The following is an 18234-nucleotide window of genomic DNA, read 5'->3' on the forward strand; positions in this document are numbered from 1 at the left end:
GATTTTGATACAGCAAGAAATCAGCAAATGAGCAAAATGGAGGTAAACCTGTAAATATATTTAGAGACAACCACTCTCATTTCATTCTTGATTGAAATATGTCTCTTTTGTAATGATATTTTACCAATATCTTTGCAAGATATTGGTAAAATTTTCAGATAGATTGTGACATGGGACACGTTCATCAGTTCAAACAATTATGCACAATGGGACTGTCTAGCCATCATGTTGTGCATGAAGGATGCAGGTTCTGCATTCAAGGGGTGAAAATGATTTGGTGTGAATTGTGTGTATCAAGCAGCGAATAAACACAAAAGACTTTGCAGGCAGGAACCAAACGAATGTTATTATCCATAATGAATAAGTCCTGCACCTACATGGGTTGGAAGCATACTCTGAAAAAAGGAGGCAATAAGCCCAAAAGCAATCATCAAACATGAGATTACAGTTTTAATATCCACTCAGGGAAAAAAAAAAACATGAAACCAACAAGTAGGTCATTTTGTACATCTTCATATTGAGAGGATAAAGTAAGAAGGTTGAAAAGCCATCCCATCTACAACATACAGGAGTGTCAGTGTCAAAATTCTAAACTAATTTACAATTTCAAGTGCTGGCCAGTTTTGAACCACAACAATCAAAAGCTGAATAAGAAATTTGGGCGACAAACTAAAGTCCTATTTATTGAAGATTTATAACCACCTAATCTAAATGTGTTGGTTGTGTGACAGTTAACAAACATGACGAATATTTGAGTCCAGTTAAAAATTAAAGGTTCTGACATCTGATCAAGTACTGGCCTGGCCCCAGACTGATTGACCTTTAAGTTGACTGTCGACTCAAAGCTGAAGTCAATTAGAGTCTCCTTCCGGTAAGATACTGACTGCTCATAACAACCCCACAAAAACCTTCATAATAAAATCCTAAAACTCATTTTAAATTGGTATCACTGAAGAAGATGGATTAATGGACAGATGGATGCAAAAAGGGGAAAAAAATCAAGGCATTTTATAAAGCCTACCTATGTGTGGATGAAAACAACTTTAAGAGAACTCCTACAAACCAAGGTAAATGTGTTGTACTATGTATGTGAGAGTTTTGAGGCAGTCAGCTAATATACCTCATAAAACCAAATGAGGCAAAGTAACTGCTTTGTCGAGATGATCTCCTTGTGAGAGCCAACCTCCGGTCAGAAAAGTCTATTATGTGCAGTTAAATGGTTTTGATAGATTATTTCTCCATTTCTCCGCATTCCAGAGATTTCAGCAGGTGCAGCTGCACACATCCATGAACAGAAGAGACCTCGTACAAAAATCCAGGTGTCCTCAGAATTTATAGTGAGAAGATCTACATTTTTTATGCAGACAGATATAAGGCCAAAAAACTATATAGGCAACCTTCTGTCAAGATTTAATTGGAGGATGATTGATGAGTGATTAATGACCCTAATTGAATGCTTTTAATTTCCGGTCACATTAATCCCCCAATCCGGTCACATGATGCCCCTTCCCCCCAGAATGTCTCATGACCTCAGCATGCTTACATGGATTTAAGAAAACTTACATGATTTTACCACAAAGAAGATTTGAGAAAAGAGCTCATATTCTATTGTTTTCAAAATCAATGTGCATAATGGTTAAATATACAGCCTCCTGCTATTTTGAAGACTTGATATTTCAGTTGGCCAGTGGGGGGAATTGAACCCACGACCTTGGCATTATAAGCAACACACTCAGACCAGCTGAGCTAACCATCCACACAGAATGTTGAGTTTTCATCAATGTAAGAAAAACTTACATGATCTTGACAAAAGCAGTGAAATTCTGAAGTCTTTCAAAATCAACATGAATTATGGTATAATTTAAAGCTATTTTGAAGAGTTGACTTTATGAAACACGTTATGTTTCCTTTGGCCAATGTGGGGATTGAACCCACGACCTTGGCTTTAAGAGTACCACGCTCAGACCAACTGAGCTAACCAGCCACACGTAATCTTCTGTCTTTGTCAATATAAGAAAAACATACATGCTCTTACTACAAGGCAGATTTGAAGAAATGCTGTTATGTTTTTCAAAATCAACATGCTTAAAGGTGTATTTTCCAGCAATATTTTATTTTGAAGTGTTGATTTTAATTTCCACCCTTTTTTATTTTGAAGTATTGATTTTAATTTTCACCCTTTTTCATTTTCAAGTATTGGTTTTATTTTGCTCCTTTTTTATTTTGAAGTATTGATTTTATTTTCCAACCTTTTTTATTTTGAAGTGTTGATTTTGTTTTCCACCCTTTTTAATTTTGAAATATTGTTTGTCTGAAAGACTTTAGATTTCCATTGACCAGTATGGGTCAACCTCAGCTTTCAGTTTTCCTAAATACATCCATCCATCCATCCATTTTCTATACACCCTGCCTATCCCCAGCTAACGTTCCGGGCGAGAGGCGGGGTTCACCCTGGACAGGTCGCCAGTCTGTCGCAGGGCAACACAGAGACATACAGGACACACAACCATTCACACACACACTCACACCTAGGGAGAATTTAGAGAGACCAATTAACCTGACAGTCATGTTTTTGGACTGTGGGAGGAAGCCGGAGAACCTGTAGAGAACCCACGCATGCACAGGGAGAACATGCAAACTCCATGCAGAAAGACCCCCGGCCGGGAATCGAACCCAGGACCTTCTTGCTGCAAGGGAACAGCTCAATTGTAGGACTAGTTATTAAAACACTCTCTTCTCTAAACTCCATGCTGCTGTACGAACAGCTGTGGGCAAAAATTACAGCATCTGTTTTCCTTGATACAGTTGTCTTAGAGACAAAGGCCTTGCGCTCTGCCAGCAAATCCATCCGACTAGTTACTGTCATTATAACAATGACCCAACCTTAGGTCGACCTATCCAAAGGATGAATGAATTTTTTCCTAAAAGCATTTACATAAGTTCATTCAATTTCTCATTTAGTCAAGCTGCCATCTGGTGAACTGTTGTTTCCTAGCTGCTACTTGGCGGCTGTGCAGATCACCACCTTCATCTCAGAATCCCGGCTGGATCCTTTGTGCACCTGTAACCCATACATCTACTGTGGTTTGTTTTTGCAGCCTGCTGTGAATAGATGGCATGAGTAGAGGGGATTTCTTCACCTCATTACATGATCTGTTTAAAAACCAGAGAGCAGATGCTCCACTGGGCTGATTAAATGATGGCTGATGTCCTCAGCCAACGTGGCTCGTCTCTGATGAGAAGGCACTGGTGCCACTGAACAATTTCCTGCTCAACTTTCATCATGTGCGGGACAGTTTTAGCAGCTTCACTTCGAAGTGATGGATCAAGCTGTGCAGACCCATCTGTCTGTCAGTGTGGTCCCTCAACCACAAATGTCATTCAAAACAGATTTGAGTCCGACAGGCAAAGGAAGAATTTATTTTTTTCTGAAAGAGAGTTGGGTCTGCAGGTGCTGTCAAATTTTTAAAATTCATGTACTTCCACTCTGGGATTTTGCTGGCTCAAGCAAAAACATAAGACAAGTAACTTCATATTGTAAACTGATACATCTCAGTAACATACTGAACTCCAGGCTACATCTTAAAAATATCAGAAATGCTATTTTAATCTTTAAAATGTAAAACTAAACAATCTAGAAAATACTTCATATGATGTAAAATATTCTTAGAAACCTGCACCTTTCCAAATTAAATGGCTCAAAAGTTGGAATCATTAATACAAAGATCAGATTTTAACATTCACAGTACAAATCTTTGACGAACATTTTGAATTAGAGTTTTGAAAATTTTAATCTATTTATTTTATATATTTGACACAATTTTGACTCAAAGTGCCATCTGCACAAGGATACAGTATCACATAAAGAGATGTTCTAGATTAAATGAATGTAAAATACTTTATTTTCAGGAGTCACTGCCAATCTTTTTAAAGAACACATTTGCATTGATTTCATTTGGAAGATTTCATTTGGTGTCCTGGTTTCATCCTTTTATGGATAAAACAATTAGCAGTTTTCATTGGCTGTCTTGCTCTTGGTCAGGCTAGCTGCCATGTTTGAAATTTATTGGTCATTGGTCCTAAGGTTATATTTCTTACAGCCAATCAGAAGTATTGTCTACACTATCAGCATTCCTGGGTTATGTCCTACAGCAAAACCTTTGGAGAAAACAACTCCAACGCATGTCAGTAGACAAAGCAAAAAACAAACAAAGACAATATTGACTATCAAAAATATTGAAAAACTGCTCTCTGTGGATGGGACGTTTAAGGAAGAATGTATACAAGGGGCACAGAAGATGAATCATGGACAAAATAGTGACATCAAACAATCCAGGGGCAGAGTCCTGTGGAAAACAAGCTTCAATAAAGGGACTCGAGAGCAAGAAGAACATTTAATGTCAGCAAGACATTTGAGAGGGGGATGCTGTGTGTTTGATAAGTGTTTACTCATCTTCTTTAGCAGAAGTACCTTTAACTGTTTTTATCTGATTGACATACATACATATTTTTGCATTTAAAGTGATAAAATATCAATGATATGAGATTGGCTGGGCATTATAAACATCAGGTTACTAACAAAAAAGTAAGAAAATATATCTTTTGGCCTTAGGGGAAATAAACTACACAATGTGAAAATCAAATTGTTTAACTTACAAAGAAAAAGAGCCAGAAAAAAAATCACTACACAATAAGTTAACACAATAATGTGCCGCAATTCACAAGTAACTCAAATCACACAGACCTCAAAATGAGAATTTAGTTTTTACTACGTCTTTGGGAAATGCAACATTAGGAAAAAACAAATCACTTGTCAAAAATGCTGTAAATTATTTTTATGCCAATAAAAACCTTTTGTATCAACAACATACAAATTTGACTAAATTAATCTCTATGTTCTTCACGTATACCTCATAGGTCTCTATATATGTTTATACAAATGTTAAAGCTGCTGAATGTTTATGATTCATCCATCCATTGTATATGAACACCTGGAGGCTAGTGTCTATCTCCAGCAGTCATTGGGTGAGAGGAAGGGTTCACGCCGGACAGTCCACTACAGAAGAAGCAACCAGGCGTGCACACACTCATACCAATTTGGTTAATTGGAGAGACCAATAAACCAAATAGTCATGTTTTTTTACTGTGAATGGAAGCCAGGGTGCCCAGAGAGAAACTATGCAGGCACAGGGAGAACATGTAAATCATGCTATCAACTTTCCAACTGTGCAGCCCATTGCCAACACCCCAAACAAAGAAGGTTGGCAATCTTGGCTACAAGTGACTGTGCAAATCAATATTACTGTTAGACAATATTATTATTATTTGCTTAAGGTTGTAAATATAAAATTAGCTTACCACTGACAGGTTTCCTAAACAGTAAATGTTAAGTGTCAAACCTAAACATAAAAAAAAAAATCTTAAAAGCTATGATCATTCCTAATCATGCTCTGGTTTTTTATCTTTTTGTTATTTCTCATGAGTTATATTGTCTTTAGGCTACAAAAGAAAATCCACTTGTATGGGAAAATGTAAAGGTTATTACCCTTCCTCAATAGTGTTTTTAGTAAAACACTACATTTCAGGTTGTGTTGATTTAAAGTAAAGAAAAGAAAATACTCAAATGAGCCTATATACCACCCGCAGAGGTGCAGAGTGGTTTACTGATTGCAAAAATCCAACACCACTTTTTAAATTTATATTTTATTCAAAATCAGAGAGGACCACGAAGAAATACAGCTAAGTGCACTATCTTAATCACTTTGGTTATTAAAGCAGCTTTCTCCATCTCTACAGCAAATTGTAGCTTTTGCAGCATCGCCACATGGAGTGCTGTAGAAGCTTTCATGAAGAAAAATCTCATTATTCTTGTTATAAAATGACACCAAGGCAAGTGGTTCCTTGAGGAATTTATTGCCTTTTTAAATATTTTTTAATGGACTGGCCTCCCCTCTCCTTGCAAAACCTTCTAAGAACATGATGGGAACAAGTTTTAGTGACAAACTCAATTATTCGCCCTCTGTCTTCTCCTCAGGCTCAGTGTGGAGACTCTATACCTAGCTGCTCACTAATACTTCTTGATGTATGAAACAGAAATGGCTCCCTAAATGTTCAGGCCTTTGTTTACAACCAACCACCTTTAGCCATTCATCATCTTAATTGACTCTCTCACTTTGTTGAGCAGATCTTTATTTTTAAACAAACATTTTTCATGTCAGGCTTCAGAAAGTTTATTAATATTCTGAGCCTGGTCACATCTGAGCACAGTTGTGATGTGGCATTAGATGAACCAAACACTGAAAAAGCAATCACCACAGGACTGTTAGCAGGTAATGGGCATCTCATTTAATGCTTTACTAATATAATAATGTAGATGAACAAAAACACAGCCTCTCTACTTTTACTTCCAGCACTTTCAACAAAGTCTAAGTGTTTGAAAGTCTAAAAAAAGCACAAAGATTAACATTACAGTAGATGTTTTACAGATTTTATTACAAGTTTTATTACCTAAAAAAATTAAGATATTTTGCTTTTGTAGATAAAGATATAATCTTAGAAATAATGCATTCTCATAAAAAAAAATAGTCAATGGACACATTTAGATGTCCCTATACTGGATCTGTGGTTCTTTAAATTAGTCTTACGTAGATGACAAAAAAAGCATTAAAACAACTGTGGGCTCTATTTGGAATTAGCGTTTATAAAAAAAAAATCTAAATTATGTGTATCTTGTTGTTTAAAATGCTAGGGATGTCTTAATACAGCTCAAAAAAGGGTGTGGAAATATGTGAAATTTTGCAATGGAAAACATATAGGAACCCTAAACAGGAAAGTGCAAGATAAATATGTGAAATTAGACTTCTTAAACTATCTTCATCGCCTCACATTGCAAATTGCATTTGCATTACATTGAAAATGTAGATATCTACTTTCGTTCAGTTCAGAATTTCCAAAAAGCTGCAAACAGCAGCTCCCAAATAGGGAACTTAAAGTGTAAAAATATAAGTTAGCTGTCCTGTTATGTGCTGAAGTAAGTCAGGTCATTTTGTCACTTTGCTAACTTCACAAAACGTCCCTATTTCATTTGCTAATTAAGATATTATGATAAAGTGGGAAAGAGTTATTTTCTATATTCCTGGATAGAGAAAATACTTGGCAAAGAAAAAGTAAAAAAAGAAACACCTATGAAAACAGATTTCAGAAAACTAAGCTCTTAAATAACCCCCCTGGATCAAAGATGTAAATTATTCTATAAATATCAAAAAGACTATCTTCTCATAGATTCCTGGCTGAGATTTGACCAATCCTTTGGTTTGATCAATAAAAACTTTTCCTTCTCTGCCTCTGCACTACTGAGCTGATACAATCTGCACTCTCCCATTTGTTCCTGATGTATTCAGAAAGCTGCCGCGTGGAAACGCAGGTGTGACAGGATCACAGCTGTGTGGCTGTGAAAGCAGCTGGACAGATTCACAAAGTGAGAGCCGAAGATGCAACACAGAAAAAAACGGAAAACAAAAGACAGATGTACTTTATTTAAAGATGCGACGTCTCAGTTTCACACCGGGAACGTGAGCGATAATCTAATGTGGCTTACCACATAAATTTGGCATGTGTGAATCTCTATTTTCACTTTAAGTGAGGATACTAAAGCAGATTTACTGTATCCTAGTAAATCTGTATATTGTTTCTTTTCATTTATGCATTGGAAATTATGGATTTAAATAAACATACGGCTTGAGCATTTTGATTCAACATTGTTTGATTTTTCTGATAAACATCCCCAAAAAATATATTCTTTCATACTTTTTAATGTTTCTGCTTCATGAAAAATATGTGTGGGACAAAGATGGATGATTTAAGAAATTGAAACAGACAGATAGGGATATCAACCCTTCTCCTGCAAAGTAAAAATAAGATAATTCATTAAAAAACACGGTCTTGGTGAATTTTTCTTTTACACATTTCTAGTTTGAATTTCACACATCGTGTCTACCATAAAATCTGAGATGGAGGAGGGAAAACTGTTATTTTCAGATTTTAAAAATACCCCCGTAAAATATATTTTTTAAATTTAGCCATTACTAACAATGTTTCTGAAACCAATGTAAGTGAAATATGTACACAAACCTCCTGAATTTTTAAATATTTATTTCACTTCAATAACCAGCAAAAGGGATGAGCAATCACAGCAAGTAGATTTACACAAATTAAGAAATGTATATGAAAACAGAATAAACAATAAAAAGTGCTGTGAAGTAAAGAAAAAATGTCAACATAAATAGTGGACTGTCCAAAGATACTATTTACAATTACAGATTATAATAACTGGATATTTTTACTTGCTTTAAATTGTTGTCAGGATTAAATTCATTCGAAACAGCACCTAATACATACATACTGTACATGCATACATATGGTAGACTATCTTGAAATCTAAATCATGTGATCCTCAGGTCTTGGCATAAACCACAGTTACTCCTTTGTGCAAAACCCCAGAGAAGCTTGTTAGATTGGCTTTGTGTAAAACCATCAAGCTGGAACATGAGACGAGAAGCGTCTTTTATTCTCGGTTCACAGCAACACTCTGATCCACCTTGTTTTTGCTGTGATGTTTGGAGCGTCTTGCTGGCTCCAGCCTTGAATAATTAAAACCTCTAAGTGTGTCAGAACTCATTTGGGACTCAACCCGCACGTTTGACCCGTCTGACTGGGTCAGAAAGGACACAATGGTCCACGTTCAGGGAATCATTGTAAAACCTCAGTCTCACCTGGACTGTGAAAGAAAAAGGTTAAGTCTTGCACTCACACAAGCAGTATCACTCTCACACCTTCACTGAATGGCAAATGTTCCCACCTACTGCACATAAGTGGACATTTTTTTAAGAAAAAGGGATGTAAGGGGAAAATTTGAGATCAAAAATTTGGCAGTCCTTTAAGGTTCCACCTGGAAAGTAATGAGACCTGAATTCAGTAAAAAGAAAAGGTTAAAAAGAATATAATTTTCTGAACTGTTTAGTCATCTAGTCCTTAAATATCCATCACTTGTCTATTCAAACATACTTTAAAATCTGAAATGGCTCTGAAATTGTATTCTTATGATTGTGTTTGATTAATCAGAGGTTACAAATGAACCTCTGATTAACAGAGTTATGCATTTCCAGTCTGTGGTTGACATGACGTGTCTTGACAATATTTTATGAGATCTGCTGGTTGTGCTAAATGCAGCTAAAAGAGTTGTAACTATTGCAAACAGACGGTGGTACGTTCATCCTTCCACTGGTGACAGAACATTTTACAATCTTGAAAATTTTAGTTACAACTAATTTCTTTTTAATTCTGTCAAGTAACATTGATAAAACTCTTGTAATTTAATGGAGAAATGAAAGTAGGAGAGACTTCATTTTCATCACAGCACCTGGCATCAAAAGTTGAAAACTAATTTTTCAGTGAGAGTGATATGGAAATGAATCCTTTGAACAAATGATCCTAAAATAAAGCGCTTTGGTCCTGATGAACAAAGCTATAGCTAGAGAAATGTTGGTGGACGTTTTCAGGAAAAGAACATTTCTCCATTTGCAAATTGAGGCTGTGACACATCATGCTTTGGACTTGAGTTGCAGCCAGAAAGACATGGGCAACAGCTCACTGGCAAGAGAAAGATTGGATTCAAATAAACAACAGCTAATTGTGGAATAAGATCACAAGCCAAGAATGAAATCTGAAGATGAAAAGAGAATGTTCTTTACAACAAGACAATACTCTTGTTAATAAGTACTAACATTTTGAGAAGGTTTTGCTTGACTGCACATTGCACCACGTTTTCTATACAAATAAATTCTGTAACGTTGAAAAATAAAAATGTTTGGAGCTATAATCTTTGGTAAGCTTAAAATCAGTCCAATTTCTGCTATCCATTCTGCTCAGAAAAATGTATAAAATCCTAGTGTGTTTTTTTTTTGTCTGTTCGATGGTAAAAGTGTGGTGAAATTTTCATAACACCTGGTCCCACTCATAATGATGAGTTAACTTTCTGCTTTCATAATCCTTCCATGCTAAGAGGCCCGTTGATTCAGCAGATGATTGCACTTGAACGTGGAAAAGCAGAGACGACTCTGACCCACTCCACCTGATTTAATGCTGCAGCTGGATCAATCCACCAAGCCGTCTGTGGACAGATTCTCTGTGCAATCAGTCGCTCTAAAGTGGTACTCAGCAGAGGTGACCAGGAGCCACAGCAGGAGGTGAAAAGGGGAGGTTCTTCTATTTCACAGATTGGTTTAAAAATGATCTCTCTCCTCCTGAGGGTAGACTATATTTTATTTTCTCCATGCAGTTGATCTTAAAGTGGACCTCACACTGACACAAGCCTTCAATTACTTTCTTTGAGAAGAAGAATATTGTTATCCAAACGTTTGTTTCTCAGCAAAAATACTCTGACCTTCATTCAAGTAGATATTTTGAACATCAGGAGTTATATTCCGACTCAGCTTTCACTGTGTGCTGTGGTGCACTTTCTGACTTTATGTCTGTCTTTTGCAGATTACCATTTTCCATGCTCTGTGAAAAAGTCAGAAATGATGGACAGGATGGTGAGAGAATTGACATTTGTTTGAGTGTCTATCAGTGATGCTTTAAAGACGACTTTTTTTAAATCAAAAATGAAGTATAAGATATTTAAATTCTCATCAGTTTAGTATTTCTAGAAAATATATACATTTATATCTTTATATATATATATATATATATATATATAAAAAAAAAAAAAAAAATTCCCTTCTCACCCACCGCGGGTGGTGATTCTTCTTCCTCTTAGCTCGGGTCCTCTACCAGAGGCCTGGGAGCTTGAGGGTTCTGCGCAGTATCTTGGCTGTGCCTAGGACTGCACATTTCTGGACTGAGATGTCTGATGTTGTTCCTGGGATCTGTTGTAGCCACTGTTCCAGTTTGGGGGTGACTGCCCCGAGGGTCCCGATGACCACAGGCACCACTGTGGTCTTCACCTTCCAGGCCCTCTCCAGTTCCTCCCTTAGGCCCTGGTATTTCTCTAGTTTTTCATGCTCCTTTTTCCTGATGTTGCAGTCACTTGGTATTGCCACATCCACCACAACGGCTTTCCTCTGTTGTTTATCCACCACGACTATGTCTGGTTGGTTCGCCCTCACCATTTTGTCTGTCTGGATCTGGAAGTCCCACAGGATCTTAGCTCGGTCATTCTCCACTACCTTCGGAGGTGTTTCCCACTTTGATCTTGGGGGTTCCAGTCCATATTCTGCACAGATGTTTCTGTACACTATCCCTGCCACTTGGTTGTGTCGTTCCATGTATTCTTTCCCTGCCAGTATCTTGCACCCTGCTGTTATGTGTTGGACTGTCTCAGGGGCCTCCTTGCACAACCTACACCTTGGGTCTTGTCTGGTGTGGTAGATCTGGGCCTCAATTGCTCTGGTGTTTAGGGCCTGTTCCTGGGCGGCCATGATTAGGCCTCTGTGCTGTCCTTCAGTCCAGCTTTTTCCAGCCATTGGTAGGACTTTCTGATGTATATATATATATATATATATATATATATATATATATATATATATATATATATATATATATATATATATATATATATATATATATACATTTATATCTTTATATATATATATATATATACACAAAATCTTTTTTCCTCCTTTCCATTTAACAATAAATCAGACTAAACTCTCGCTCTTAAAGGCAAGTTAAAATTACCATTTACAAAATGTCAGAATAAATATTAGTTTTACTTTATTATTTTCTTCCAGCTATGGTTTTTACATACTTTAAGATCAATATGCCTTGTAAAGTATGGGAACGTCCAGATGATGATGTCATTGGTAAGGTACAGACAGGTAAATTTAAGACCTATGAGGTAAATGGATTTAATCAAGGCAGAACTCTAAACACATTGCTTCCTTGCACGACATCATAGAAAAATAACATGAAATCAGCCAAAAAAACCCAGAAAAATAATTACAGACCTCCACATGTCTGGGTCTTCCTTCAGTACAATGTCCAGATGTTTGAATACACCATATTCATCTGTTCATATGGCTAAATTGAAGTATAAACCACATGTCATCTTACTGTTCAGGAAAGACTTGGATTCTGTGTCCCACAAAAACTCGCTTTTATTCCAAAAGACATTTTGGAAATGCTGGCTAACAACGGTAAGAAAGTGTCTTTATCTATACAGAAAAAGTTCTGAACAGTGGCTGAAAGGCCACTCAGAGGAAGAAGTCATTACTCAAAAAGCAACACATTCATTTTTGGAAAAAAGTCCTTAATTTATCAAGCATTAAAGAAATTGATGCAAACTTCTGAACAAATATTAAAATTACAAATTTCTCTGTCATTATTTTGGTATTCAGTATTCATAAATAATTGTGTTTATTCTGATCATAAGATATTTAGACTGATTAGATGTGTGAAAATGAAAAAGGGTGGTAATATCTGGTTTCAATTACCGTAGATTTGGAGTTTGGGGGTGTTAAATATAAATAAATATGTATGCATTTGGCAGCATGTTTCCATACAGACATGAACATACTCATGAAATCATTTGGACTCTTGTTTTATTGTTGCTAAATCCTTATTTGGCTGGACTTTCCCACTAATTCTCTTTGCAGAGTTGAACTCAATTTCTCCTGCTTGTAATCTCAACACAGTACCACCATAATCCCCAAACTCAGGTAAGAAAAAATAAATAAAAAAATCCATCGGCTGCTCTTCTGTTTTTCCTGAAAACATTTAAAGTGAACACACTGAAGCAATCACAAACCTGGTTTCAGCTTTAAAAAAGATTAATAAAAAAATATACATTTTCCGGTCAAACAGAAAGAGAGACATAAAGCGAGTTTACTCCAATGGTGCACCATGATGGACCTGTATCAGATGGACTTTATTATAATCATAGAGCACAACTCCACTAGTTGCTGAACATTATTATTAAAAACAGACATTTAAAATAAACCTAACTGTCCCTAAAATGATCAAACATTTGATAAGCTCCCTATTGGGATCCTTCTTAATGGAAAAAAAAAAATGATACTGTCACAGATCAGGACTTGAGTGATCACTGAAAACCATGTAGCATCTTAGATCAGTGTGTTTCACTGCAGGGTAGTTTATTTTGATTGCTTTTTGGAAAATACATAACCTCACTTTAGATGTACATTTAATATAGCCTTTCACTTTTATGTATTACTTACACAAAAGGTGCAAAATGCTGCACCTTCTGTGTTGCATTTTGCGCCTTTGAAACATGAAACCATTATCTTGATGAATTATCTTGTCCTCTAGCAATTCATTTGATGACAAAAAATCCCAACAGACTGGATCCTCTTATATTTAGCAGTTTACTTCAAAAATAAAAATCAGTACAGACATAAATGATCCAGATAACAATAAAAAAAAGAGTGGCTCCACCACACCCCAAAACATCTCATTCAGCATCCAATAAGCAATTAAATGTTAGATTTCCTAGAAAGTGTAGTCTCTCATATTACATTTCCTTATGTCTGAGAGTTCTTAACCTTTTAACTTATCATCCATTTTAGCCTGTAAATGTAGCCCATTTTATCTAAATTAGCTTAAATCAACATAAAAACAATTAACAAAAATTACCACGCATGTCTGGATATACTTAAGCTAAACATGGGATTCTGCATGTGTTCTGTTTCTGTGTTGTTTTATTAGTTAAAATCTTTGGCAACTGTGTGCCATTGATGAGCTACGTGAATTTGGATTTATTCTTATTCCACATCTACTATTATAGATCACCAATCCCATTAAGAGGTTTGCAGAAAATAACTAGAAAAAAGGACTCAGGTGAGTCTCACATGTGTTAATATCAGAATATGCAGTACACACAGTAGCTCTGAAGTGCAAAAACAAGTTAGTCATTGGTTTAAACCCTGTAAGGATGAGCCCCAGCTATTTCAGCTCCAACTGGATAGGATAAAACATGCACAAATATGTCTGAAATATTTATGTAAGAATATGTTTAATAACTGTAAAAGAAAATCCCCTGTGTCAGGTTACAGATCTGACAGACATGTACAAAATATTTTTCTACAAATATCAAAGTTCATGAATCTGCTTCCACCTGTTCAAATATTACTGAATACGCTTCATTTTTATACTAATGGATAGTTCTTTTTATGTCTTATATTTCACAATGAATGAAAGTAAGAAAGAAAATAAGAACTTTGACCAAAAGCTTTCATCTACATCCTCATAAATAAAAACAGAAAATTACAAAATGCAGGGATGCAACAAGAATGACCAAAAAATATATATATGCCCACTATCATCATTAATTCCTAGAATTTACCAAGCTACTACAGCTACACATAATGACTTTTCTGTGCCATCAGAAATCCTTGGCTCATTAAAATTATGACATGGAAGTAATGTGGTATTGATCATCTTCTTGAAGCTTTCTGCTCCTTTCTCAGCCCAGTTAATTTATTACAGTTTGCTAGTACAGAAAGCTTTATTGATAAATCATAAACATGTTCCCAATTAAAATGATTTAGTGATGTATCTGTTTTGTAATTCAACACGTCATTATAGAAGGCTTGTGATGGAAATTGTCCCGAGTAAATCAATAATATGGTTTTTACTGTGCAAAGCTCCCACCCCACACTGACAGAATCATTTCATGTTAGTTTCATCAGATTAATAAATGTGTTATTGCTAAGTATTTAATTTCAGTAATTAACTACTTAGTTAATGAGGCTTGTGTTTCCAGAGTCTTTCAGTTCTCTGCAGCAGTCACCTGAAATTATTGACACCACATCCCACATTGTTGTAATTCCAATATTTGGCGGTTAATCAGTACAATGTTGCAAAACTGAAGAACAATTGCAAAAAAATAAATGAATAAAAAAAATTAAATTAAAAATCTTAAAATATGTCAGGCAGAAAATAAAATAGTCTTAAAAGTTTTAAAACTTATAATCCCCTGTGACAAAGTGGTTCAGTTTGTGTTCACCACTTCCCTTATTCTTATTTCTGACACATTTACTTTCTGTAGCTGGTCATAATGCTTAAATTTAAAAATTAATTTGCAACTTTGCTTCATTTACTATCCCTGGTTTGTTTGTGTTAGCTTTATGTTGCCGTTTCCATCTATTTATATGTTTAGTTTGAAGCTACTACTTCTGGACTATTGGTTGAACTTGTTTATTTTGTTTCAAAGTATATTCATGATATTTGTGTTCCTTCTTACTTACCATTGTTTGTCCCTTGTGGATCTGCGGCAGGTCAGGTCACAATTATTTGTTTTATAGAAACAACTTCAACATACTTTCCACAAATTATCACTAAAATATGTTTTAGCAACCTATTAACTAATGAAACCTATTTTACTAATCTAGTGAAACATTGCCGTGTTGATGAGCCTCTCTCACAAATTTTTTTTCCCAGGGTTCTGTCAGACCCACAAACAGCCGCCAAGTGTGATATTTTTGGTAAAGTGAATCTCAAAATAAATTTTATCTTAATGTAATCTGAGAGAAAGTGATTTGAAAAACCCTTGCTGTGAAAGTCTAAAAGTTGACAGCTGGTATTATTGCAGAGACGATCAGATTACGTAATCCCAGGGTGTTTGGATCAAAATGTTAGATGAACGGAATCCAAAGAACCAAAGTCAGGAGCCATGGGTTCATGCTGAGCGTTCATCTTTCTTATGGCTAATCGGTACAGCAAGAATGTGTAGAGGCAGCGAGAAAAAGGGATTGGACCAAACAGGATTTAACTCTGTGGTGGGCTTACACTGAAATCTACTCCTTATCATCAATCTGTCATTTGGACAAATCTATCTTCTGTGAACCTCCTTCAACCTGGATGGTGAAAGAGATTCTGACGTCAACCATCCCTCTGCAAGCATGCTCTAACAGGATTTGGAGGCCTACAGAGAGCCAAGCTAATCTTTTAGGAGTTACAAGGTCAGATTTCCTAATTCCTTTTTTCTTTTTTTCAGTCGTTCTGCAGAAAATGACTTGAACCATGGCATACTAAATAAAAATTTCATAAGCACCTTTACATGTTTTAGAATTTTTTACAATAAAAGTAATCTCGAAGGTATTTTAAGGTTGTGGGTGGGGTGAGAAGGGCTTATATTTTTTTAATTAAGCGACTCCATAATAAACCTGCTGTCCAAGCAACAGTGATAAACACACTTATAACACCAGGATTGTTCCTTCAAGGTTGCCAGTGTTGCCTGCCCCTTCTTTGTGTGCACACCCAGCCAGTGACAGAGCTTTCCCCCTGTCGTCCTTTATCTCTTCTGCTTGTTTTGGTTTGGGGTGCAGCTCTAATGTTATCAGCAGGAAAGCTGCTTGTAGTCTGGCAGAGTTTTCTCCAGCTTCGCTGGCATCAGTGGGAGAACTTTAAGCCTTGGCAGATTCAGATATCTTGGGCTGACTTTCAAACATTTAGGACCAACATAAACATCTCTTTATAATTCATCAAACTGGAGGTTTATGTTTCACATTCAGAAACATGGCAAGACATTACCAAATAAGCAGTGGTAAATTATGTTTACTTCACTATTCCTTCTTCACTGAGCCATGCATTATAAACTACACAGATGAAACTAACAGAAACTGGAGAGAAACTTGGATATGGTGGGAAAAATGATTATGCATTCCCAACATTGTAAAACTGACGTAAACTGCCAGAAAGATAAACTGCTTACAGTTATATTTTTTGCTGTTCCATCTATCCTGTGTACTTCCTTATGTTCACCTTCATGCTAAATAACATTAGCTAATTTTCCCCTTTTCTCTAAGAGTTTCGATAGCTTCCAGATTATGTGTCCCCTACAGCCAAACAAATGTTGTCCTGGGTGAATCTCAGTCAAAGCTTGATATCTTTTTTTCTTTGGCAGGCCAATTAAAAGAAATCTCAGTTAGGATCATCTGCAAGTACCTTTTCTTTACCCCCAGGGAGCATGTTATTCACTGTGTGCTTGTGTGGAAACAGAAAGCAGTAAAACACCGTTACATTTTTAATTGGCAACAGCTGAGCAACAACCAGTTGCTGCTCTGCAAAAAGGCATACTGCCAATAACAGATCTACTCCCTGAAGATTAAGATATTGTACATGAGTATTCTTAGTATTTTCATCTTTACATCTTTGATAAAAGGATGTTTAAGAGTAAACAAATTTTCTTGGGCTGAATTAATCAAAATGGGAAATACAATCGCAAATTAAATGAAGGAGAAACACACATACTTAGATTTATAAGAGAGAGTTATTGCATTGCACTCAATGTTCACAGAGTTCGGCAGCAACTTTGAAACTATTTTTTAAATGTTGCATCAAGAAAATTCAGAAATGTGGTAGAAGTTGAAGTTGAACTATCCCAGTATCTCTGTGATGTTAAAAAGTTTTCAGTTTTATGTCAAATAGAGGGAAATCGGGATTAGCCAAAATCAGTGTCTCCACAAGACCTAGAATTTGGGACAAGTTGGAGTTGAGATGTTGAAGAGCAAGACATGGAAAAACTCACTTAAAGTGGAGGGAAGTTTACACAAGTTTTTATTGTATGCATAAGATGTGAGACTGAATTGAAAGGAAAGGAAAGGATTTGGAGCACAGCCAAGACACACTGGGAATGCATTATTCAGATTTTTGTCTACCACATGTTCCAGTATTAATTATATTGTGACATGGTTCTGCATGACCCTTAGGACAATGGAGAGTTTGCAGTGGCACGTCGGCTAACTTCCTGTCTCACTCTGCTCTCTAGGTCCTCCTGGACAATAAATGGACACAGCTACTGCAGCAAAGGGTTTTTTTGAAGCCGAGTGTCACAAGACAGAATAAAACCATGCAATATTTGTAATTACTCATCAATAAACTATTCTGAAGTAAATCTGCATGTCAGACCTCCAAGTAAAGCAAGCAACAAATACTCTAAAACCATCACAAAAGTCTTTCCACATTGCTACATTTTCAAACTTTCAGAATTTTCTCCTTAGTATTTTAATAAATATTTTACTTATTTGCCTTAATATTATTTCAGGAGGGCTTTTTTATGTTTTACAATGAAGCAAATGTTTTTAGTTTCAACAGAGTCAAAACTTTATGGTAATTGAAATATTCAGAAGAAGTTGTTTGCAATCTTTCTTATACAGGCAGAGTAATAAAATTGGTAGATACAGAAATAATTCAGCTAAGTTCAAGAGTTCAGTGCCT

General features: G+C 35.9%; 1 non-coding gene across 1 annotated transcript; it reads right to left on the minus strand.

Annotated features, from left to right (window-relative positions):
• Positions 1-1910: 1910 nt before the first annotated feature.
• trnak-cuu lies at positions 1911-1984 on the minus strand. Its single transcript has one exon. It is a non-coding gene; the product is annotated as a tRNA-Lys (tRNA).
• Between the last annotated feature and the right edge of the window lie 16250 nt (positions 1985-18234).

The sequence above is a fragment of the Gambusia affinis genome, linkage group LG09, assembly GCF_019740435.1.
Source record: "Gambusia affinis linkage group LG09, SWU_Gaff_1.0, whole genome shotgun sequence".
Taxonomy (NCBI): Eukaryota; Metazoa; Chordata; class Actinopteri; order Cyprinodontiformes; family Poeciliidae; genus Gambusia; species Gambusia affinis.